This window comes from Pristiophorus japonicus, chromosome 21 (genome assembly GCF_044704955.1).
Source record: "Pristiophorus japonicus isolate sPriJap1 chromosome 21, sPriJap1.hap1, whole genome shotgun sequence".
NCBI classification, from domain to species: Eukaryota; Metazoa; Chordata; class Chondrichthyes; family Pristiophoridae; genus Pristiophorus; species Pristiophorus japonicus.
Genome location: NC_091997.1, coordinates 3,453,741 through 3,478,117, shown reverse-complemented (window position 1 = coordinate 3,478,117; position 24,377 = coordinate 3,453,741). Strand labels below are relative to the sequence as shown.

The 24,377-nt window shown below is 46.1% G+C and overlaps 1 long non-coding RNA gene across 1 annotated transcript in view; it reads left to right on the top strand.

The window, feature by feature from the left end:
• LOC139233583 (uncharacterized) overlaps positions 1 to 24,377 on the top strand; it is an 83,159-nt gene that overhangs the window by 14,718 nt on the left and 44,064 nt on the right. Inside the window, exon 2 of the long non-coding RNA XR_011588184.1 lies at positions 4,196 to 4,307. This is a non-coding gene — a long non-coding RNA (uncharacterized lncRNA). The remainder of the gene's footprint in view (positions 1 to 4,195; positions 4,308 to 24,377) is intronic.

The following is a 24,377-nucleotide window of genomic DNA, read 5'->3' as shown; positions in this document are numbered from 1 at the left end:
CTTGTATTCACTGGAGTTCAGAAGAATGAGAGGGGACCTCATAGAAACGTTTAAAATTCTGACGGGTTTAGACAGGTTAGATGCAGAAAGAATGTTCCCAATGTTGGGGAGGTCCAGAACCAGGGGTCACAGTCTGAGGATAAGGGGTAAGCCATTTAGGACCGAGATGAGGAGAAACTTCTTCACCCAGAGAGTGGTGAACCTGTGGAATTCTCTACCACAGAAAGTAGTTGAGGCCAATTCACTAAATATATTCAAAAGGGAGTTAGATGAAGTCCTTACTACTCGGGGGATCAAGGGTTATGGCGAGAAAGCAGGAAGGGGGTACTGAAGTTTCATGTTCAGCCATGAACTCATTGAATGGCGGTGCAGGCTAGAAGGGCTGAATGGCCTGCTCCTGCACCTATTTTCTATGTTTCTATGTTTCTATGCACAAGGACCCCCAGGTCCCTCTATGCTGCAGCACTTTGCAATTTTTCTCCATTTAAATTATAATTTGTTTTTCTATTTTTTCTGCCAAAGTGGATAACCGCACATTTTCCCACATTATATTCAATCTGCCAAATTTTTGCCCACTCACTTAGCCTGTCTATATCCCTTTGCAGATTTTTTGTGTCCTCCTCACAATTTGCTTTCCCACCCATCTTTGTATCATCAGCAAAGTTGTTAATATAGATTGTAAATAGTTGAGGACCCAGCACCGATCCCTGCAGCACCCCACTAGTCATTCTTTGCCAACCAGAAAATGACCCATTTATCCCGACTCTCTGTTTTCAGTTAGTTAGCCAATCCTCTATCCATGCTAATATATTACCCCCAACCCCATCAAATTTTATCTTGTTTGGCACCTTATCAAATGTCTTCTAGAAAGCCAAATACACCACATCCACTGGTTCCCCCTTATCCACCCTGTTCGTTACATCCTCAAAGAACTGCAGCAAATTTGTCAAACATGATTTCCCTTTCATAAAACATGCTGATTCTGCTTGATTAAACTATGCTTTTCTAAATGTCCCGCTGCTACTTCCTTAATAATGGACTCCAGCATTTTCCCAACAACAGATGTTAGACTAACTGGTCTATAGTTTCCTGCTTTTTGTCTGCCTACTTTTTAAATAGGGGCGTTACATTTAAGGTTTTCCAATCCGCTGGGACCACCCCAGAATCCAGGGAATTTTGGTAGATTACAACCAATGCATCCACTATCTCTGCAGTCACTTCTTTGAAGACTCTAGGATGTAAGCCATCAGGTCCACGGGACTTGTCCGCCTTTAGTCCCATTATTTTACCGAGTACTACTTCATTAATAATAGTGATTGTATTAAGTTCCTCCTTCCCTACAACCCCTTGATTATCCACTATTGGGATGTTTTTAGTGTCTTCTACCGTGAAGACCGATACAAAATATTTGTTCAACGTCTCTGCCATTTCCCTGTTCTCCATTATTAATTCCCCAGTCTCATCCTCTAGGGGACCAACATTTACTTTAGCCACACTTTTCCTTTTTATGTACCTGTAAAAACTCTTACTATCTGTTTTTATATTTCATGTTCGCTTACTTTCATAATCTATCTTCCTCTCTTTATCATTTTTTTAGTCGTTCTTTGCTGGCTTTTAAAAGTTTCCCAATCCTCTGGCCTCCACTAGTCTTGGCCACATTGTATGCACCTTGTTTTCAATTTGATACATCCCTTATTTCCATGGATCGTTATCCCTTCTCTTACAGTCTTTCCTTCTCATTGGGATATATTTTTGTTGCGAGTTATGAAATATCTCCTTAAATGTCTGCCACTGCTCATCAACTGTCCCATACTTTAATCTATTTTCCTAGTCCACTTTAGCCAACTCTGCCCTCAAACCTTTGTAGTCTTCTTTATTTAAGCTTAGGACACCGGTTTGAGAACCAACTTTCTCATCCTCCAACTGAATTTGAAATTCAACCATGTTATGGTCACTTATTCCTAGAAGATCCTTTACTACAAGATCATTTATTAATCCTGTCTCATTACACAGTACCAAATCTAAGATAGCCTGCTCCCTGGTTGGTTCCCCAACATACTGTTCAAGGAAACTATCCCGGATACACTTTATGAACTCTTCCTCAGGACTACCCTGGTCAATTTGATTAGTCCATTCAATATGAAGATTAAAATCGCCCATGATTATTGCCGTTCCTTTATTACACGTCTCCATTATTTCTTGATTTATACTCCATCCAACCATGTAGCTACTGTTAGGGGGCCTATAGACTACACCCACCAGTGACTTTTTCACATTATTATTCTTTATCTCCAGCCAAACTGATTCAACATCTTGATCTTCTGAGCCAATATCGTTTCTCACTAACGCACTGATCTCATCCTTTATTAACAGTGCTACCCCACCTCCTTTTCCTTTCTCTCTGTCCTTCCGAATTGTCAAATACCCCTGAATATTTAGTTCCCAGTCCTAATCACCTTGCAACCACATCTCTGAAAACGGCTATCAGATCATACCCATTTGTATCTATTTGTGCTGTCAACTCATCTATTTTGTTACAAATGCTGCGTGCATTCAGATAAAGAGCTTTTCAATTTGTTTTTTTTACCATTTTTTCCTGCTTTTACCCCACTTTCTGATTCACCTTTATGTTTATACATTGTGTCCCTTCCTGGCATGCTCTGGTTTTCATTTTCCCCAGTGCTACCTTGATCTATTGTCTTTTCCTTATTCTTTGACTTTTTAAATATTCTCTCATCTGAATCTTCTCCACCCCCCCTCCCCCACCTCCTACTAATTAGTTTAATGCCCTCTCTACAGCCCTAGTTATTTGATTCGCCAGGACCCTAGTCCCAGCACGGTCTAAGTGGATCCCGTCCCAATGGAACAGCTCCCTCTTACCCCAGTACTGGAGCCAGTGTCTCACGAACCAAAACCCATTTCTCCCACACCAATCTTTGAGCCACGTGTTTAACTCTGATCTTATTTACCCTATGCAAATCTGCTCGTGGCTCAGGTAGTAATCCAGAGATTATTACCTTTGTGATTCCGCTTTTTAATTTTGCCCCTAGCTGCTCATACTCCATCAGCAGAACCTCTTTCTTTATCCTATCTATGTCGTTGGTACCCCTGTAAACCACGACAACTGGATCTTCCCCCTCCCGTTCCAAGTTCCTCTCCAGCCCTGAGGAGATGTCCGTAACCCTGGCACCGGGGCAGGCAACACAGCCTTCTGGACTCACGCTCTTGGCTGCAGAGAACCTTATCTATCCCCCTAATGATACTGTCCCCTACCACTACAATGTTTCTTTTTACTCCCCCCCCAACTTAAATGGCCCCCTGTACCACGGTGCTGTGGTCAGTTTGCTCACCCTCCCTGCAGTCCCTGCTCTTGCCCACACAGGGAGTAAGAGCCTCGAAACTATTGGACAAGAGCAAGGATTGAGGTTCCTCCATCACTCCATCCTGAGTCCCCATACCTGCCTCACTCGTCGCCACACTCTCCAGTCCCTGACCACGGATCAAATTTGAATTAATTGCTCTAACAGGTGTGACTAGCTCCTGGATCGCGGCGTCCAGGTAACTCTACCCCTCCCTGATGTGTCGCAGTGTCTGCAGCTCGGACTCCAGCTCATCGACGCAGAGCCCACGTTCCTCAATCTGCAGACACTTGCTGCAGATGTGGTCGCGATGGACCTCAATGGGGTCAACCAGCTCCCACATGCAACAGCAGAAACACATCGCCTGTCCTGCCATCTCTAATGTATTTAATTAATTAGATTTTGCTTTTAATTATTAATCCCGGCCCCTAATCTAAGTCTCTTAATTTAAAAGCAAGAAAAGAGAGAAAAACTCGCCAACCAATCACTACCCTGCTTTCCTGTGACGTCGAATGCCGTCGCCCTATTCTCCTTTCCGGCCCTCTCTCACTGGCTCGCACTGTTCCCTGCGATGGCTGCTGCTCGCACTTTTATGCTTTGTTGCGACTGGGGTGTTCCCTCCGAGCTCGGAGATGTCGGCCCTGTGTGCTGCACTTTGTTCAGCCATTTTGTATTGAGGTAAAACTCTAAAACAACTTCTCTAATTATTATCCTAATGAAGTTGGATTTTGTGTTAACGATGATTTGCATATGGTTTAATTTTAATGTGAACTAATGAAATACTTCTTTAAAAAATAATTGTTTCAAGAGCGATTTCAATGTATTTTTCTTCACAGAAGCCGCTCAATTCCATCTCGTGCTCTCCTGTTGTGAAACGTCTCATCGAAACAGGCTGCAACTTTCTCCACAGTCATACCTAGTGCTGCTTCAGCACGACATGTGGGCAAGGTAAGCAAGGCCATTCTTTCCCCTCCTGTAAGATAGACTGATCTAAGAACATAAGAACATAAGAAATACGAGCAGGGGTCGGCCACACGACCCCTCCAGCCTGCTCCGCCATTCAATAAGATAATGGCTGGTCATCGACCTCAACTCCACTTCCCTGCCCAATCTGCATATCCCTGTTCTGTTCTGATGTGTTCTGTTTGTTCTGATGAAGTGTTGTCCCTAGGATTCTGGCCTTGAACTAAAGGCATATTCCAGCTGAGGCTGACAGATTTGAATGTCAGGAAATCTTGGAACTTAAACCCGTGATCCAAGAATTGTGAAATCAGTGCTCGTCACCAACAAGACACTGTCTGGGATTTAATTTGAATTACCATGTTTGTCTTTCTATATCTCTTTGGTGTGCACTATGTTAATCTCCATTGACTGCAAAGATATTGTCAAACAATACTTTGACATCAGCTGGGCTAGGTTGAGATAAGAAGGTCAGCTAGCTGTCATCACATCCTTACCGTAGCTGACATTTTCACTCTAGCTTTTCCCAGACAACAAATGCCCAACAGAACAGAAGAAAATCCAGTTGAATAGAAATCAGAAATTCTCTCCCCCAAAAGGCTGTGGATGCTGAGACTCCAAAAGGCCATGTCCACTTTCCTTTTTCATAAAATTTGACATTTCTATTTCCTAACTTGTGTTCTCCGCAATCAGTTTATTTGTATTGAACACAATAGCACAGATTTGTCCACTGGGAACTAGATTAAGACAGTCATGGGTCTTTTGATTTGTGGCCTATAGCAGCTGTCAGTGTTGGGAACACTTTATCTCTTTGTCTTAAATTAAAAATGTCAGGCCCTTTCATCTCATATGGCTGATGCTTGACCCTGAGACTCTCATAAATGCTCATTATTATAGTCTGAAAGGTTACGTTACTCATCTTTCTGATCTATCCTTTGTCCCTCTCTCTCTCTACTTCACATTTTTAAATTTTGAGAATGATAAAGATTATTACATTGTAAATAATTGAAGAAAATCTGTATCGATTACGCGCCTTTACTGGGAATTGCATTAGTGACTTAAAGGTTGATGCTGCATGTTCTCGCCATTGATTGGTTTGGTAATCTGATGACTGTTTACCCAAAATGGAGGAAAGAAAAATTACAACAGGGGCTTTTTAACCTCCTCAGAACTGATTTCTTTGAAGAACAGAGTTGGTTTAGTGCAAGTTACTTGTGCAGTAATAAACCCTTCGATTCTGCTAATATAGTTCAAACTTCAGGAGAAGATTTTATTCACCACCCTGAATAACTTGAGTCCCATGGGCTCACTGGCAGCACTTTTGTCTCTGAGCTAACAGGTTGTGGAGGCAATTTGCAATTGCCAGTCACTTGTTCCTTGCCCGAAAATTGGGCACTGGCCGATGAGAATGAGAGGTGGGTGGGTGACTCCATAGGTCTGCCTGATACAATTTCCAATTGGGTCTGTAAGTAGGCGAGCTGCATGTTTCGGGCATAAGGTTGCTTTAAATATGCAAAAGAGGGTCCCACACCAGTTGCAACTGAGCTGTGTGAATTTGTACAAGGTGGTGTGGAGCTTAACCAGTGGTCCTTAAAGGGACGGCTGGTACCTGCTCAAGAAAAGGCTCTGAATGTTTTGCAGGGGGGACGAAGGGATCATTTTTGTGGGACGAGGAGGAGAATTCTCTCAGTCCCGTTCTCCCTCCCAAAATAGGATCTCTCTCCCTCGGTATTCCCAACCACACACAAGCAATTATTAAAGTAAAAAGTTAACCAGTGTCATCATCATATCATCATATCATCGAAGTGAGGATGACTTGCTTCTGTGCCAAAAAAAGGATGAGGTCACAGGTGTTTCGAAAGAAGAAGACCAATGTAGTTTGCTGATGTAACACATCTCTTCTTGGTACCCTGTATTAGAAATTTAAAAAGGGATAAATACTTCAGAACTTCTTTAATTTTAACTCCCAGAAATAGGAGAAATCGTTGAAAAAACCTGGGGCCTGTGGAGAGGTAATATCAATATGAGTTACAAACGTTAGAAATGTAGGCCGTCCTGAATGTTTGTCAATGGCTGCTGCTGTTATTGGAACCTTGGCAGCCTTGGAACCCGTTCCTCTCATCACCTCCTTCCCAGCAGTTTTTAACTCCACACTGACCCCCAAGCATCTTCTCAACTCCGCAGACTCTGACCAGGGAGGGACAACCTAACTCTTCCATTGCGCTGATTTGAACAGTGGCTTGGAGTCATTTTCTGGATAAGGAATCCCCTTCCATCCCCCAGCAATCACGCCCAGGTCCGAGCCGGCCTGTGGTGTGGCATGTGCTGATGCTCAGCCTTAATTATTTCAATCTCTACTTCAAAAGCCCCCACTTATCAATGACTTCTTTTCTTCCTAGAGGGAGGTTGGGTTTGTCGTTCTGTTTCTTCCTCATGATTCCACATTCTACCCTATGTAAACTAGAGGTGGTCCAAAACTCGGCTGCCCATGTCCAAACTCGCACCAAGGCCCAACTCACCCATCACTCCTGTGCTCGCTGACCTACATTGGCTCCCGGTTAAGCAACACCTCAATTTCAAAATTCTCATCCTTATCTTCAAATCCCTCCATGACCTCACCCCCTCCCTATTTCTGTAATTTCCTCCTGCCTCACAACCCCTCGAGATGTCTGCGCTCCTCTAATTCTGCCCTCCTGAGCATCCCTGATTATAAGCACTCAACCATTGGTGGCCGTGCCTTCTGTTGCCGAGACCCTAAGCTCTGGAACTCCCTGCCTAAACCTCTCAACCTCTCTACCTCTCTTTCCTCTTTCAAGACGCTCCTTAAAACATATCGCTTTGACCAAGCTTTTGGTCGCCTGCGCTAATTTCTACTTACGCGGCTCGGTGTCAAATTATTATTGCATGATATTCCTGTGAAGCGCCTTGGGACGTTTTACTGCGTTAAAGGTGCTATATAAATACACGTGGTTGTTGTTGTTGATGTTGGCAAGCTATTCTTTCTGGGGAGGAAGTCAGACACTTGAACATGGTGAGCAGTGAGGTACTGAAGATTGTTGGTCAGCTGGCATGTGATAAGTAAATATCATCCTCCACCATCAGACTCAAGAAACCCGGGTACGGAAACCAAAGGCCTGTGACTGGATGCAGGGAGATAAGCAGGGGGCTTGGAACTTTAGAGGCAGCTGGTTTGTTTTTTTTCTGTTGCCCTCCCATCCATTCCCAAAGAAAAAAACATGTCGAGTGGTAAGTAGGTGACCAATGTGAAGAGGTTAGAGGCTGGCCATCCTGATTATCACATCATTAAAAAAATGACCAATAACGGTCTCCAAGGTCGATTCTTGCTCAGCAAGAAGCTGGTCTCCAAAGATGGAGGGCAGCACGAAAATACATTGAGAAGTAGTCATGGGGGGAGAAGGGAAGAGAAAAGTGCTTTCAACAAAGCAGCCATTTAACTGCTCTTCAAGTTGAGTAGAAAGCAGTTTCTATTGATCGATATGACGCAGTAAAGGAGAGTTGGAGATGGCAAAACATGTCCTGCTTTCTTGCCTGTGTCTTTGACCTGCCGCTTTGTTATGGGAACAGGTCAACTTCACACAAAGCGGGAAGGTAGTGGGGACAAGTAGGGAGTTCTCTTTTGTTACATGCCATTATTAAATTGAGTTGTGCAGCTTTTCGACAGCAGCTGAGGAAGGTCCAATCCTCATGGTTCCTGGCAGTATCTCTTTCTTCAGGAATACAATGGGGTGTTTTTTTTAAGCTCTGCATTTACTGTATGTGGGGGGGGACACCAGCAGCAGAAAATATTCCTCACACACAGCTTTCACAAGCATGCAGTGCACTTTACACTCATACAGACTGTTATACATGTAAACTTGTATTTGCTCTGTACAGCCACCAGAGGGCTCATCCCCTGGAGTCCCAAGGTATTCCATAATCCCTTGGGAGCACAGGTATTTAAGGAGACTTCACAGGTTGGAGAGGCACTCTGGAGACCTGCAATAAAAGACTACGGTCACACTTTACTTTGAGCTCACAGTGTTCAGTCTGACTCTTTCTCCATACACAACAACTGGCGACGAGATACAGATAGCGAAACCAAAGATGCAGAGAACAGTGGGCATCCTGGAGAAATTTTCGGAGGGAGATGATTGGGAAACTTTTGTGGATCGACGCGACCAATACTTCGTGGATAACGAGCTAGATGGGGAAGAGAGCGCTGCCAAACGAAGGGCGATCCTCCTCACCGTCTGTGGGGCACCAACATATGACCTCATGAAGAATCTGCTCACTCCAACGAAACCCACGGAGAAATCATATGACGATTTGTGCACACTGGTCCGAGAGCATTTGAACCCGAAGGAAAGCGTTCTGATGGCAAGGTAACGGTTCTACACCTACAAAAGGTCTGAAGGCCAGGAAGTGGCGAGTTATGTCGCTGAGCTAAGATGCCTTGCAGGACATTGCGAATTTGAAGGACATTTGGAGCACATGCTCAGAGACTTTTTCATACTTGGCACTGGCCACGAAACCATACTTCGCAAACTTTTGACTGTAGAGACCCCAACCTTGAGTAAGGCCATAGCGATAGCCCAGGCATTCATTGCCACCAGTGACAATACAAAGCAAATCTCTCAGCACACAAGTGCTGCTACAAGTACTGTGAACAAAGTGATGTTGTTTTCCAATCATAACGTACAGGGCAGGTCACACATACCTGCAGCTACATGTCCGCAGATGTCTCAGAGTCCACCATCAAGGGTGATAAATGCAAGGCCATTAACACCTTGTTGGCGCTGCGGGGGTGATCATCATTTCTGTTAGATATGTGGACTTGTATTTACTCTGTACAGCCACCAGAGGGCTCATTCCCCGGCGTCCCAAGGGATTCCATAATCCCTTGGGAGCACAGGTATTTAAGAAGGCTTCACAGGTTGGAGAGGCACTCTGGAGACCTGCAATAAAAGACTAAGGTCACACTTCACTTTGAGCTCACAGTGTTCAGTCTGACTCTTTCTCCATACACAACAGTTTCCATTCATGCCGATTCAAAGAGTATGTTTGCAAGGACTGTGGAACAATGGGACACCTCCAACAAGTGTGCAGGCGAGCTGCAAAGCCTGTTAAACCTGCAAACCACCATGTTGCAGAGGAGGACAGATCCATGGAGGATCACAATGAACCAGAGCCTCAGATTGAGGAGGCAGAGCTACATGGGGTGCGCACATTCACCACGAATTGTCCCCTGATAATGCTGAATGTTGAACTAAATGGACTCCCGGTGTCAATGGAGATGGACATGGGCGCGAGCCTGTCCATCATGGGCAAAAAGACTTTCGAACGGTTGTGGTGCAACAAGGCCTCAAGGCCAGTCTTAACTCCAGTTTGCACGAAACTAAGAACTTACATGAAAGAACTGATACCTGTAATCGGCAGTGTTACCGTAAAGGTCTCTTACGATGAAGCGGTGCACATGCTACCACTCTGGGTGGTACCGGGCGATGGTCCCACGCTACTCGGCAGGAGCTGGCTGGGAAAGATACGCTGGAACTGGGACGACGTCCGAGCGTTATTGCCCACTGACAACACTTCGTGTGCCCAGGTCTTAAACAAATTTCCTTCACTGTTCGAACCAGGCATCAGGAAATTCCAAGGAGAAAAAGTGCAGATCCACCTAATTCCTGGGGCATGACCCATCCATCACAAGGCGAGAGCAGTACTGTACATGATGAGAGAAAGGGTAGAGATCGAGCTAGACCGGCTGCAAAGAAAAGGCATAATTTCCCCGATCGCATTCAATGAGTGGGCCAGTCCTATCATCCCAGTCCTCAAGGGAGACGGCACCGTCAGAATCTGTGGCGATTACAAAGTAACTATCAATCGTTTCTCCCTGCAGGACCAATATCCACTACCAAAGGCCGACAAACTCTTTGCAACGCTGGCGGGAGGAAAGACGTTCAGCCTACATGATGCAGGAACTGGAGGAATTATCGAAGGCCCTCACCTGAATCAACACGCACAAAGGTCTTTTTGTTTATAACAAATGCCCTTTTGGAAAATGATCGGTGGCGGCGATATTCCAGAGAAACATGGAAAGTTTACTGAAGTGGTCTTCCAGGACGACATCTTGGTCACAGGTTGGAACGCAGTCGAGCATCTGCAGAACCTGGAGGAGGTTCTTAGTCGACTGAACTGCGTGGGGCTCAGGTTAAGATGCTTGAAGTGCGTTTTCCTGGGAGTTCCTGGGAAGGAGGATTGTGGCAGACTGCATCAGGCCCACCAACGCGAAGACGGAGACAATCGAGAATGCACCGAGGCCACAGAAAGTGATGGAGCTGCGGTCGGTTCTGGGACTCCTGAACTACTTTGGTAACTTCTTACCGGGTCTCAGCACACTGTTAGAACCACTGCATGTCTTACTACGAAAAAGGGATTAATGGGTTTGGGGCAAAAGCCAAGAAAATGCCTTTGTAAAAGCGAGAAAATTGTTATGCTCAAACAAATTGCTAGTGTTGTATGATCCATGTAAGCGTTTGGTACAAGCATGTGATGCGTCGTCATATGGCGTCAGGTGTGCATTGCAACAAGCTAATGATTTCGAGAAACTGCAACCGGTTGCTTATGCATCCAGGAGTCTGTCTAAGGTCGAGAGAGCCTTCAGCATGATTGAGAAAGAAGCGTTAGCGTGTGTCTATGGGGTAAAGAAAATGCATCAATACCTGTTTGGGCTAAAATTAGAATTGGAAACTGACCGTAAGCCACTTATATCCCTGTTTTCCGAGAGTAAAGGGATAAATACCAAAGCATCGGCCCGCATCCAGAGATGGGCGCTCACGTTGTCCGCATACAACTACGCCATCCGCCACAGGCCAGGCACAGAAAACTGCGCCGATGCTCTCAGTAGACTGCCATTGCCCACCACGGGGGTGGAAATGGCGCAGCCCACAGATCTAGCCATGGTTATGGAAGCATTTGAGAGTGAGCAATCACCCGTCACTGCCCGGCAGACCAAAACCTGGACAAGCCAGGACCCCTTATTATCTATAGTCAAAAGCTGTGTGCTTCACGGGAGCTGGTCCAGTGTCCCAGTGGAAATGCAGGAAGAGATAAAGCCGTTCCAGCGGCGCAAAGATGAAATGTCTATACAGGCAGACTGCCTTCTGTGGGGCAATCGAGTAGTGGTCCCCAAGAAGGGTAGAGACACCTTCATCAATGACCTCCACAGTACCCACCCAGGCATCGTAATGATGAAAGCGATAGCCAGGTCCCACGTGTGGTGGCCCAATATCGATGCGGACTGAGAGTCCTGCGTTCACAGATGTAATACATGCTCGCAGTTAAGCAATGTACCCAGGGAGTCGCCGCTAAGTTTATGGTCTTGGCCCTCCAAACCGTGGTCTAGGGTACACTTTGACTATGCAGGCCCATTCTTGGGTAAAATGTTCCTCGTGGTTGTAGACGCGTACTCCAAGTGGATTGAGTGTGAGATAATGTCGGCTAGCACGTCCGCTGCCACTACTGAAAGCCTGCAGGCCATGTTTGCCACACACGGCCTACCCGATGTCCTGGTGAGCGACAACGGGCCAAGTTTTACCAGTGCTGAGTTCAAAGAATTCATGACCCATAATGGGATCAAACATGTCACATCTGCCCCATTTAAACCAGCGTCCAATGGTCAGGCAGAGAGAGCATTGCAAACAATCAAGCAAGGCTTGAAGAGGGTAACTGAAGGCTCACTGCAGACTCGCCTATCCCGAGTCCCGCTTAGCTACCGCACGAGACCCCACTCACTCACTGGGATCCCACTTGCTGAACTGCTCATGAAAAGAGCACTTAAGACAAGGCTCTGTTCATGTAGTTCACCCTGATCTACATGAACAGATAGAGAGCAGGCGGCTTCAACAAAGTGCATACCATGATAGCACAAATGTGTCACGCGAGATTGCAATCAATGATCCTGTATTTGTATTAAAGTATGGACAAGGTCCCAAGCGGCTTCCCAGCACTGCCGTGGCCAAAGAGGGCCAAAGAAGGGAGCAGGGTCAAACTTTCAAATGGACTTATTCACCAGAAACACTTGGACCAAATCAAACTCAGATTCACGGACTATCCTGAGAACCCACCTTGGACCCTACCTTTTTTGATTCCCCAACATACACACGGGTGGCAACCGACACCACGGCTGACCACGAAGCAGAACCCATCACCACAGCAGCACAGCAGGACTCAACACACCAGGCAGCCCAGCAAGGCCAGCTGCACAGCAGCCCAGCGAGGGCCCAACAAATGATTCAACAACACCAGGTTTCACACCGAGACGATCAACCAGGGCAAGAAGGGCCCCAGATCGACTCACATTGTAAATAGTTACACTACTGATTTTGGCGGGGGAGTGTTGTTATATATGTAAACTTGTATTTACTCTGCATAGCCACCAGAGAGCTCATCCCCTGGAGTCCCAAGAGATTCCATAATCCCTTGGGAGCACAGGTATTTAAGGAGGCTTCACAGGTTGGAGAGGCACTCTCGAGACATGCAATAAAAGACGAAGGTCATACTTTACTTTGAGCTCACAGTGTTCAGTCTAACTCTTTCTCCATACACAACACAGACTGTGCTGATAAAATCATATTGTCTGATGGAATGTCTCGAATTTTGTTTGATTATGCTCCTGTGAAGCCTTGAGATGTTTTACTACATTAGAGGCGCTATATAAATGCATTTGTTGTTGGAACACACTTACAATTAACGTATAAAATGTTCTTCCAGATCTATCTGCCTGTTCCCATTCACAAACAAAGGCGCCATGAGAGTTTAATACAAAAGTACCTTGAGCTGGGCAGGGTGTGCTTTGAATGGATATTTCGGGGCCAAAATTTTCACTTTTTTTATGACCCGAAATGGGGCAGTAAGGAGCAAGGACTTCCCGCCCGGGGGTCACGGGCCTGGCGCTGCGCACCATCTTTCCCGCCCCGCACCACCCCGCGCCCCCCCGCCCTCCCCCCCCCCAAAGAGGAAGGTGTACTGCCGTGGCCGCCATTTTGTTTTATTCTTCAGCCATCTCCTGAGTCGGCTCAACAATGGCAGCCGCTGGCATGGCCATACCCTTCCTCGCAGTGTCCCTCCCCTTTCGCACCGCTCCTGACTCTATTCCGTCCCGAACAGCGCCCGAGAGCACTGGGAGGCTTCCCAAAAGACCAAGTCCCGAATATCGCTCCATTCTCCGCCCCGTCTCTACGGGCACTAATTCAAAATATCCGCCCCAAACGAGGCGGAGGGCAATTTCGGCCCTTTAATGGTTTAATAATGAGAAGAGTATGATTGCATTCACCACATCACAAAAACAGTATCATTTCATGCAACAACAATCAAACTTATTTTTATTAACAATGTGTTTAATATATTTTTTGCAATATTTTAAAAGTTTGGTCAGATGTGTAACCTTGTGTAAACTAGCAAACGACCTCAGAATAGCAGTTGTAATCTGAACAGGCAACCTGAATACAAATCTTGGCCAAAATCTCCGAGATAATCCACCTGCTTAGAAATAGGTTCAGCTTTTCCAAATTAACTCCCTGGTATCCAATAGCGATTAGAAGCTTCCACTGGGAGAGATTTGAATGCAGGTCCCGAAAGAGAAAGGGCAATTTTTGAATCCAATGTGCTACTCAATCCCTTAAGCTTGGAGCAATTTTAAGTTAAAGGATAAGAGAAAGCTAGTCGGAGTTACATGCTCTCCTTGTTTTTCGAACAAGAACAACAAAAACAACTTGTTTTTATCTAGCATCTTTAGCTTGGTAAAACATCCCAAGGCACTCACAGGATTGTTATTAAACAAAATTTGACACTGAGCCACACAAGGAGATAATAGGGCAGTGCTCAAAGAGGTCGCTTTTAAGGAGCGTCTTCAAGGAGGAAAGAGAGGTAAAGTAGCAGAGAGGTTTCCGGAAGGAATTCCAGAGCTTGGGACCTCAGTAACTGACGTCACAGCTGCCAGTGGCGAAGTGATTAAAATTGAGGATGCTCAAGAGGCCAGAGTTGATGGAGCGCAGATATCTCGGAGGGTTGTAGGGCTGGAGAAGATTACAGAGATAGGGAGGGGCAAGGCTATGGAAGGATTTTAAAGCTAAGGATGAAATTTTAAAATCATGGCTTAGCTTAACCGGGAGCCATTGTAGGTCAGTGAGCACAGGGTGAATGGGACTTGTAGACCGTGGGCCAAAGCCTGTTTGCTTGCCTAGATTTTTAGTTCCGTAGTCTCAGGTGTGGGAAGTACCTAGAACCAGGTTAAATATATTAACCATATGTATCTGAAGCAAAAACCAAATGTTTCCCTGTCTGAAAATTGAGTGTTGCCCGAGAAATGGCCAAAAAGAAGAAAACCATAAAAATGGTTGCTGTGGACTTTCTTTTCCCTAGCAACGATGACATATCAGTGCTACTGCTAAATTTTAAACATGGATAGTGTAAGAATTGGTAAAAAGAAGTGCCACTGAGGATAGCTGAGGTCTGGTGCAGTTATACATAAATCTAAGTTTTGTTTTCATAGCCGTCGTTAAGAAAGAATTTTACCATAGCAACCATTTATTTCATACACACCTATTGACATTTCAGACGGACATCCACACTCATTTGTGAACCATATAATTATAATCATAATTATAATAATAAAAAAAATAATAGTATTGATTTCTTTTCAAAGATAGAAGTACTGAAAAAACAAAATAAATCTGAAAAAAAGTTAGAGGCTGAAAAGGAATGCATACCTATGAATCATCATGAGAATCAAGGCTATCTGTTTCCTCAGCCTGAGAAGTCTCGGGCAAAGATGTTACATTCTCACATCCTACACACGAGCAGATGTCAGTTGCAAGGTCACTTGTTGAAAAGACAAGAACACCTAGTGCACAATGGGTCTTTTTGCATGAACAATGGGCAAGCTCCATTACACTTGCTGGTGCTGGAGGAACTGTCATCCAGTATGTGACAAGTACATCATCTTCAAGTTTCCACCCATGGTCCTTTGGAGATGGGATTTCCGGGATGTTCTCAAGACATCGCTTGTGAATTGGCACACTGTATATGCTTGTGCAGTGAATCTTTATTTGGTGGCAAGCACTTCTCTGCATAACTTCCGGTCATGAACATTTAACATCTAGTGTTAAAAAAACAAGCCTGAAGGCTCTGAGTCTCAATGCGAGGAGCATTCGTAATAAGGTGGATGAATTGACTGCGCAGATAGCTGTTAACGGATATGATGTAATTGGGATTACGGAGACATGGCTCCAAGGTAACCAAGGCTGGGAACTCAACATCCAGGGGTATTCAATATTCAGGAAGGACAGACAGGAAGGAAAAGAAGGTGGGGTAGCGTTACTAGTTAAAGAGGAGATTAATGCAATAGTAAGGAAGGACATTAGCGTGGATGATGTGGAATCTATATGGGTAGAGTTGCGAAACACCAAAGGGCAGAAAACGTTAGTGGGAGTTGTGTACAAACCACCAAACAGTAGTAGTGAGGTTGGGGATAGCATCAAACAGGAAATTAGGGACGCGTGCAATAAAGGGATAGCAGTTATCATGGGTGACTTTAATCTACATATTGATTGGGCTAACCAAACTGGTTGCAATACTGTGGAGGAGGATTTCCTGGAGTGTATAAGGGATGGTTTTCTAGACCAATATGTCGAGGAATCAACTAGAGAGCAGGCCATCCTAGACTGGGTCTTGTGTAACGAGAGAGAATTAATTAGCAATCTGGTCATGCGGGGCCCCTTGGGGAAGAGTGACCATAATATGCTGGAATTCTTCATTAAGGTGGAGAATGACATGGTTAATTCAGAGACTAGGGTCCTGAACTTAAAGAAAGGAAACTGCGACGGTATGAGACGTGAATTGGCTAGGATAGACTGGTGAATGATACTTAAAGGGTTGACGGTGGAAAGGCAATGGCAAACATTTAACTATCATATGCATGAACTATAACAATTGTACATCCCTGTGTGGCATAAGAATAAAACGGGGAAGGTGGCTCAACCATGGCTAACAAGGGAAATTAGGGAAAGTGTTAAATCCAAGGAAAAGGCATATAAATTGGCCAGAAAAAGCAGCAAACCTGAGGACTGGGAGAAATTTAGAATTCAGCAGAGAAGGACTAAAGGTTTAATTAAGAGGGGGAAAATAGAGTATGAGAGTAAGATTGCAGGGAACATAAAAACTGCCTGAAAAACTTCTATAGAAATGTGAAGAGAAAAAGATTAGTGAAGACTAATGTAGGTCCCTTGCAGTCAGAATCAGGTGAATTCATAATGGGGAACAAGGAAATGGCAGACCAATTGAACAAATACTTTGGTTCTGTCTTCACTAAGGAAGACATGAATAACCTCCTGAAAATACTAGGGGACCGAGGGTCTAGCGAGAAGGGGGAACTGAGGAAAATCCTTATTAGTCAGGAAATTGTGTTAGGGAAAATATTGGGATTGAAGGCCGATAAATCCCCAGGGTCTGATAGTCTGTATCCCAGAGTACTTAAGGAAGTGGCCCGAGAAATAGTGGATGCATTGGTGGTCATTTTCCAACAGTCTATCGACTCTGGATCAGTACCTATGGATTGAAGGGTAGCTAATGTAACCCCACTTTTTAAAAAAGGAGGGAGAGAGAAAATAGGGAATTATAGACCGGTTAGCTTGACATCGGTGGTGGGGAAAATGCTGGAATCAATTATTTAAAGATGTAGTAGCGGCGCATTTGGAAAGCAGTGACAGGATTGGTCCAAGTCAGCATGGATTTATGAAAGGGAAATTATGCTTGACAAATCTTCGAGAGTTTTTTGAGGATGTAACTAGTAGAGTGTATAAGGGAGAAGCAGTGGGTGTGGTGTATTTGGACTTTCAAAATGCATTTGACAAGATCCCACACAGGAGATTAGTGTGCAAAATTAAGGCACATGGTATTGGGGGTAATCTATTGACGTGGATAGAGAACTGGTTGGCAGACAGGAAGCAAAGAGTGGGAATAAACAGGTCCTTTTCAGAATGGCAGGCAGTGACCAGTGGGGTGCCGCAGGGTTCAGTGCTGGGACCCCAGCTATTTACAATGTACATTGATGATTTAGACAAAGGAATTGAATGTAATATTTCCAAATTTGCAGATGACACTAAGCTGGGTGGCAGTGCGAGCTGTGAGGAGGATGCTAGGAGGCTGCAGGGTGACTTGGACAGGTTAGGCGAGTGGGCAAATGCATGGCAGATGCAGTATAATGTGGATAAGTGTGAGATTATCCACTTTGGTGGTGAAAACAGGAAGGCAGATTATTATCTGAATGGTGACAGATTAGTAAAAGGGGAGGTGCAACAAGACCTGGGTGTCATGGTACATCTGTCATTGAAAGTAGGCATGCAGGTACAGCAGGCAGTAAAGAAAGCAAATGGCATGCTGGCCTTCATGGCGAGGGGATTTGATTATAGGAGCAGGGAGGTCTTACTGCAGTTGTACAGGGCCTTGCCACACCTTGCCTATTGTGTGCAGTTTTGGTCTCCTAATCTGAGGAAGGACATTCTTGCTATTGAGGGAGTGCAGCGAAGGTTCACCAGACTGATTCCTGGAATGGCAGGACTGACATATGAAGAAAGACTGGCTCGACTAGGCTTATTATATTCACTGGAAATTAGAAGAGTGAGAGGGGATCTCATCAAAACATATAAAATTCTGACGGGATTGGACAGGTTAGATGCAGGAAGAATGTTTCCGATGTTGGGGAAGTCCAGAACCAGGGGTCACAGTCTAAGGATAAAGGGTAAGCCATTTAGGACCGAGATAAGGAGAAATTTCTTCACTCAGAGTGGTGAACCTGTGGAATTCTCTACCGCAGAAATTTGTTGAGGCCAGTTCGTTAGATATATTAAAGAGGGAGTTAGATGTGGCCCTTATGGCTAAAGGGATCAAGGGGTATGGAGAGAAAGCAGGAATGGGATACTGAAGTTGCATGATCAGCCATGATCATATTGAATGGTGGTGCGGGCTCGAAGGGCCGAATGGCCTACTCCTGCACCTACTTTCTATGTTTCTATGTTTAGCCTGGTTCACATCTCTGCACCACTCTGCCCGTAGAGTTCTCAACTGTATGCCTCTAGTTCTTCACAAAGGGATTGTGAAACAGCAAACGAGATTGCTAGATTCTCAAATGTCGAACAGTGCTCTTTGCTGGCAGTCAGGACTTTTGCTGATTTCACCTTCCTCATTTTATACAGAGCACTCACTGAATCACATCCTGACATACAGTGAAACCCTATGAAAACTGTACATACATCTTTCCCAAAGTGATCAAAGATGCGATGAACATCTATTGTACGTGTGTTGTTTCCTCTTCCTGTGCGAAAGTAGAGCTTGGCATCAATGCCCTTGCAGAACACCAAGCACAGTACAACGGCATCAGTGTTGGGACTGTTTATGATGACATGCTCACTGGAACTGGCAGCAAATGCGCTGTGAAGCAGTAGTCGTGTGTCAGCTTCTTCCTGGAGAACTGTACTGAAGTAAAGGGGAGGGCCACTGTGAGCTCCGCAGCCTCTCCAGTGGCACCCACTGGGCCACCAGGGAGGGTTTCGGCCGGGCCAGCAGCCCAGTACCCAAGAGGGGGTGCCGGGCTGCCTATTGGCGGCCCAGCTGAATCCATGGCCGCCATTGTGGGGCCGACAATTAAAATAAAATGGCAGCCCCAGCGGTATGCCCTCCCCTTTAAGAGCGGAATCGCCACCCAGCCACGGGCAGCTTCCCACCAGGAAAATCCGTCGGGGGCACCAAGTGGTGGCGGCTCCCCTCCCACAGGACAATTTCCCTCGCCGGGCGGTAAGGAGTCGGCGCGTGCCCAACGGGGCAGGAACATGGGTGGGATGGAAACCTATTTCCGCGGCACCCGACTCGGGGACAATTTCGGATGGGTCAGCCAATCCGCCTGCCCCCGGTTGGAAAGGCCTTACTGCCTCATTATCACTGGAGCGGTAATGGACCTTAAAGACGGGCCAATTTCGACCCCCTAAACGTTCGGTGGCATTCTCTGCAATTTTAGCTTCTCTAGTTCCAGTCATCAAAGGCAGCCCCTCGGAATCGAGGAAGACCTGCTTCCATTCTTACAATGAGTCCTTAGGTGTCTGAACGGTCCAATACGAGTATTCTCGTATTGGGACAAATAGTCGTTGAGGATAAGGGAGGGTGGGACAGGTTTGTCGCACACTCTTTCATTGCCTGCCCTTGTTTTCTGCATGCTCTCAGAGATGAGGCTCGAGGTGCTCAGCGCCCTCCCGATGCACTTCCTCCACTTAGGGCGGTCTTTGGCCAGGGACTCCCAGGTGTCGGTTGGGATGCCGCACTTTATCAGGGAGGCTTTGAGGGTGTCCTTGTAACGTTTCCTCTGCCCATCTTTGGCTCGTTTGCCGTGAAGGAGTTCCGAGTAGAGCGCTTGCTTTGGGAGTCTTGTGTCTGGCATGCAGACAATATGGCCTGCCCAGCGGAGCTGATCAAGTGTGGTCAGTGCTTCAATGCTGGGAATGTTGGCCTGGTCGAGGACGCTAATGTCGGTGCATCTGTCCTCCCAGGGGATTTGTAGGATCTTGCGGAGACATCGTTGGTGGTATTTCTCCAGCGACTTGAGGTGTCTACTGTGCATGGTCCATGTCTCTGAGCCATACAGGAGGGTGGGTATTACTACAGCCCCGTAGACCATGAACTTGGTGGCAGTTTTGAGGGCCTGATCTTCGAACATTCTTTTCCTCAGGCGGCCGAAGGCTGCTCTGGCGCACTGAAGGCAGTCTTGAATCTCGTTGTCATTGTCTGCTCTTGTTGATAAGAGGCTCCCATGCTACGGGAAGTTATCCAGAGCCGCGCCGTGGAACTTGATGACTAGGGGGCAGTGCTGTGTGGCGAAGACAGGCTAGTGGTACCTTTGTCTTACAGATGTTTAGTGTAAGGCCCATGCTTTCGTACGCCTTTGTAAATACATCGACTATGTCCTGGAGTTCAGCCTCTGTATGTGCGCAGACGTAGGCGTCGTCCGCATATTATAGCTCGACAACAGAGGTTGGTGGACTTGGACCTGGCCTGGAGACACCAAAGGTTGAACAGGTTCCCACTGGTTCTGTAATTTAGTTCAACACCAGCAGGGAGCTTGTTGACTGTGAACTGGAGCATGGCAGCGAGGAAGATTGAGAAGAGGGTTGGGGCGATGACGCAGCCCTGTTTGACCCCGGTCCGGACGTGGATTGGGTCTCTAATGGATCCGTTGTAAGGATCACGGCCTGCATGTCGTTGTGGAGCAGGCGGAGGATGTTGACGAACTTTTGGAGGCATCCGAAACGGAGGAGGACATTCCATAGACCCTCGTGGTTGACAGTGTCAAAGGCCTTTGTAAGGTTGAAGAAGGCCATGTATAAGGGTTGATGCTGTTCCCTGCATTTTTCCTGCAGCTGTCACGCTGCAAAAATCATGTCCGTTGTGCCCTGTAGGGGACGAAATCCTCACTGTAACTCCGGGAGGAGTTCCTCGGCCACAGGGAGAAGACAGTTGAGGAGGACTCTAGCGATGACTTTCCCAGTAGTCGATAGCAGGGAGATTCCTCTGTAGTTGCCGCAGTCGGACTTGTCACCTTTTTTAAAGATCGTCACGATTACTGCATCTCTGAGATCTTCCGGCATGCTCTCCTCCCTCCAGATGAGAGAGATGAAGTCATGTATTCACGCCAACAGTGCCTCTCCGCCATACTTCAGTGCCTCAGCAGGAATTCCATCCGCTCCTATAGCCTTGTTGTTTTTAAGCTGTCTTATGGCTTTTTCTACCTCGTGCAGTATTGGGGTTTTACTGAGGTGGTGGTGGGTAGCATGCTGCGGGACGGAGTCGAGAACACTCGAGTCAAAGGCAGAGTCTCGATTGAGGAGATCTTCGAAGTGCTCCTTCCAGCGGGCCCTGACTGCCTCGGTGTCCTTGATGAGTGTTTCCCTGTTTTTGGCCAGCAGTGGGGTGGGACCTTGGGTGTTTGGCCTGTAGGTGGCCTTGATTGTGATGAAAAATCCTCACACATCATGGCTGTCGGCCAGCTACTGTATCTCCTATGATTTCTCCATCCACCATCTGTTCTTTAGGTCCCGGGTTTTTTGTTGGACCTCAGCCGTGAGCCGTCTGTAATGCTGCCTTGCTGCTCCCGAGTTGAGTTGTTGTTTAAGGCTCAGAAATGCTCTGCGCTTGTGATCTATTAGCTCTTGGATTTCCTGATCATTCTCATCAAACCAGTCCTGGTGTTTCCTGGTTGAGTGACCGAGCGTCTCTTCGCAGGCAGTGATTATAGAAACAACGAAACATAGAAAATAGGTGCAGGAGTAGGCCATTTGGCCCTTCGAGCCTGCACCGCCATTCAATGAGTTCATGGCTGAACATGCAACTTCAGTACCCCATTCCTGCTTTCTCGCCATACCCCTTGATCCCCCTAGTAGTAAGGACTACATCTAACTCCTTTTTGAATATATTTAGTGAATTGGCCTCAACAACTTTCTGTGGTAGAGAATTCCACAGGTTCACCACTCTCTAGGTGAAGAAGTTTCTCCTCATCTCGGTCCTAAATGGCTTACCCCTTATCCTCAGACTGTGACCCCTGGTTCTGGACTTCCCCAACGTTGGGAACATTCTTCCTGCATCTAACCTGTCTAAGCCCGTCAGAATTTTAAACGTTTCTATGAGATCCCCTCTCATTCTTTTGAACTCCAGTGAATACAAGCCCAGTTGATCCAGTCTTTCTTGATATGTCAGTCCCGCCATCCTGGGAATCAGTCTGGTGAACCTTCGCTGCACTCCCTCAATAGCAAGAATGTCCTTCCTCAAGTTAGGAGACAAAAACTGTACACAATACTCCAGGGCCTCACCAAGACCCTGTACAACTGTAGCAACACCTCCCTGCCCCTGTACTCAAATCCCCTCGCTATGAAGGCCAACATGCCATTTGCTTTCTTAACCGCCTGCTGCACCTGCATGCCAACCTTCAATGACTGATGTACCATGACACCCAGGTCTCGTTGCACCTCCCCTTTTCCTAATCTGTCACCATTCAGATGATAGTCTGTCTCTCTGTTTTTACCACCAAAGTGGATAACCTCACATTTATCCACATTATACTTCATCTGCCATGCATTTGCCCACTCACCTAACCTATCCAAGTCACTCTGCAGCCTCATAGAATCCTCCTTGCAGCTCACACTGCCACCCAACTTAGTGTCATCCGCAAATTTGGAGATACTACATTTAATCCCCTCGTCCAAATCATTAATGTACAATGTAAACAGCTAGGGTCACAGCACAAAACCTTGCGGTACCCCAGTAGTCACTGCCTGCCATTCTGAAAAGTACCCATTTACTCCTACTCTTTGCTTCCTGTCTGACAACCAGTTCTCAATCCATGTCAGCACACTACCCCCAATCCCATGTGCTTTAACTTTGCACATTAACCTCTTGTGTGGGACCTTGTCGAAAGCCTTCTGAAAGTCCAAATATACCACATCAACTGGTTCTCCCTTGTCCACTCTACTGGAAACATCTTCAAAAAATTCCAGAAGATTTGTCAAGCATGATTTCCCTTTCACAAATCCATGCTGACTTGGACCTATCATGTCACCTCTTTCCAAATGCGCTGCTATGACATCCTCAATAATTGATTCCATCATTTTACCCACTACTGATGTCAGGCTGACCGGTCTGTTCCCTGTTTTCTCTCTCCCTCTTGTTTTAAAAAGTGGAGTTACATTGGCTACCCTCCACTCCATAGGAACTGATCCAGAGTCTATGGAATGTTGGAAAATGACTGTCAATGCATCCATTATTTCCAAGGCCACCTCCTTAAGTACTCTGGGATGCAGTCCATCAGGCCCTGGGGATTTATCGGCCTTCAATCCCATCAATTTCCCCAACACAATTTCCCGACTAATAAGGATTTCCCTCAGTTCCTCCTTCTTACTAGACCCTCTGACTCGTTTTATATCCGGAGGGTTGTTTGTGTCCTCCTTAGTGAATACTGAACCAAAGTACTTGTTCAATTGGTCTGCCATTTCTTTGTTCCCTGTTATGACTTCCCCTGATTCTGACTGCAGGGGACCTACGTTTGTCTTTACTACCCTTTTTCTCTTCACATATCTATAGAAACTTTTGCAGTCCGTCTTAATGTTCTTATGTAGCCTGGAGGGCAGACCAAGTACTGTGGGCATTCTGCGTCTCAGGATCGTCAAGGCACGCCAGGCTAGCTGTGAGGGGCTGACTGTAAAGGACTCTCTTTAAGTGCCCCGGTATTGACTTTTTTGCGACACTGCTTCTGCTGCCCCCTCCGCTTTGGGGCTATGTTGATGTCGATGATGGATCGGATTAGACGGTGGTCCGTCCAGCAGTCATCAGCTCCTGTCATGGCGCGGGTGATGCGCACATCCTTGCGATCCCGGTTCAGACGATGACATAGTCGAGCAGGCGCCGGTGTTTGGAGCGAGGGTGATGCCACAATGCCTTGTACTTGTCCCTCTGGCGGAACAAGGTGAAGAGTTCCCAAAAATTCCCATGAGTCCCTCTCCCTGAAAGTTAAAGAAAAGCCCCTCTTGGACTGTTAAAATGAGCTTTGGATTTTTCAAGTGGAGATCTAAGTTTTAAAAGGAAAAGGGCAAAAGGGGGCCAACCTCTGGAACCAACCATCAGTGTTTAGACTTTTTGAAAAGAGAATTCAAAATGGACCTAAATTACAGAAGCCTGAGATCCTCTAAACATCTATGGGAAGGAGCATATCAATTTTAAGATTCTACAATATTTTGGCTGCGAAAAAGAGTTACTGAATACAGGAGGTGGGGCTAACCTCTGTGAAGCAAATTCGTATATTAAGGATCCCAGACTGTCTGGGGGATCTATGCAGCACCAATTCACCCCCTAAGACATAATCAAATTACCAGCCATTATCTAAACTACAGAACTCAGCCAAAATATGCAAGAAGCCAATTACCCAATCAACCACTATGGAAATCATGGGCCCAACGAGATGGCCTGGAA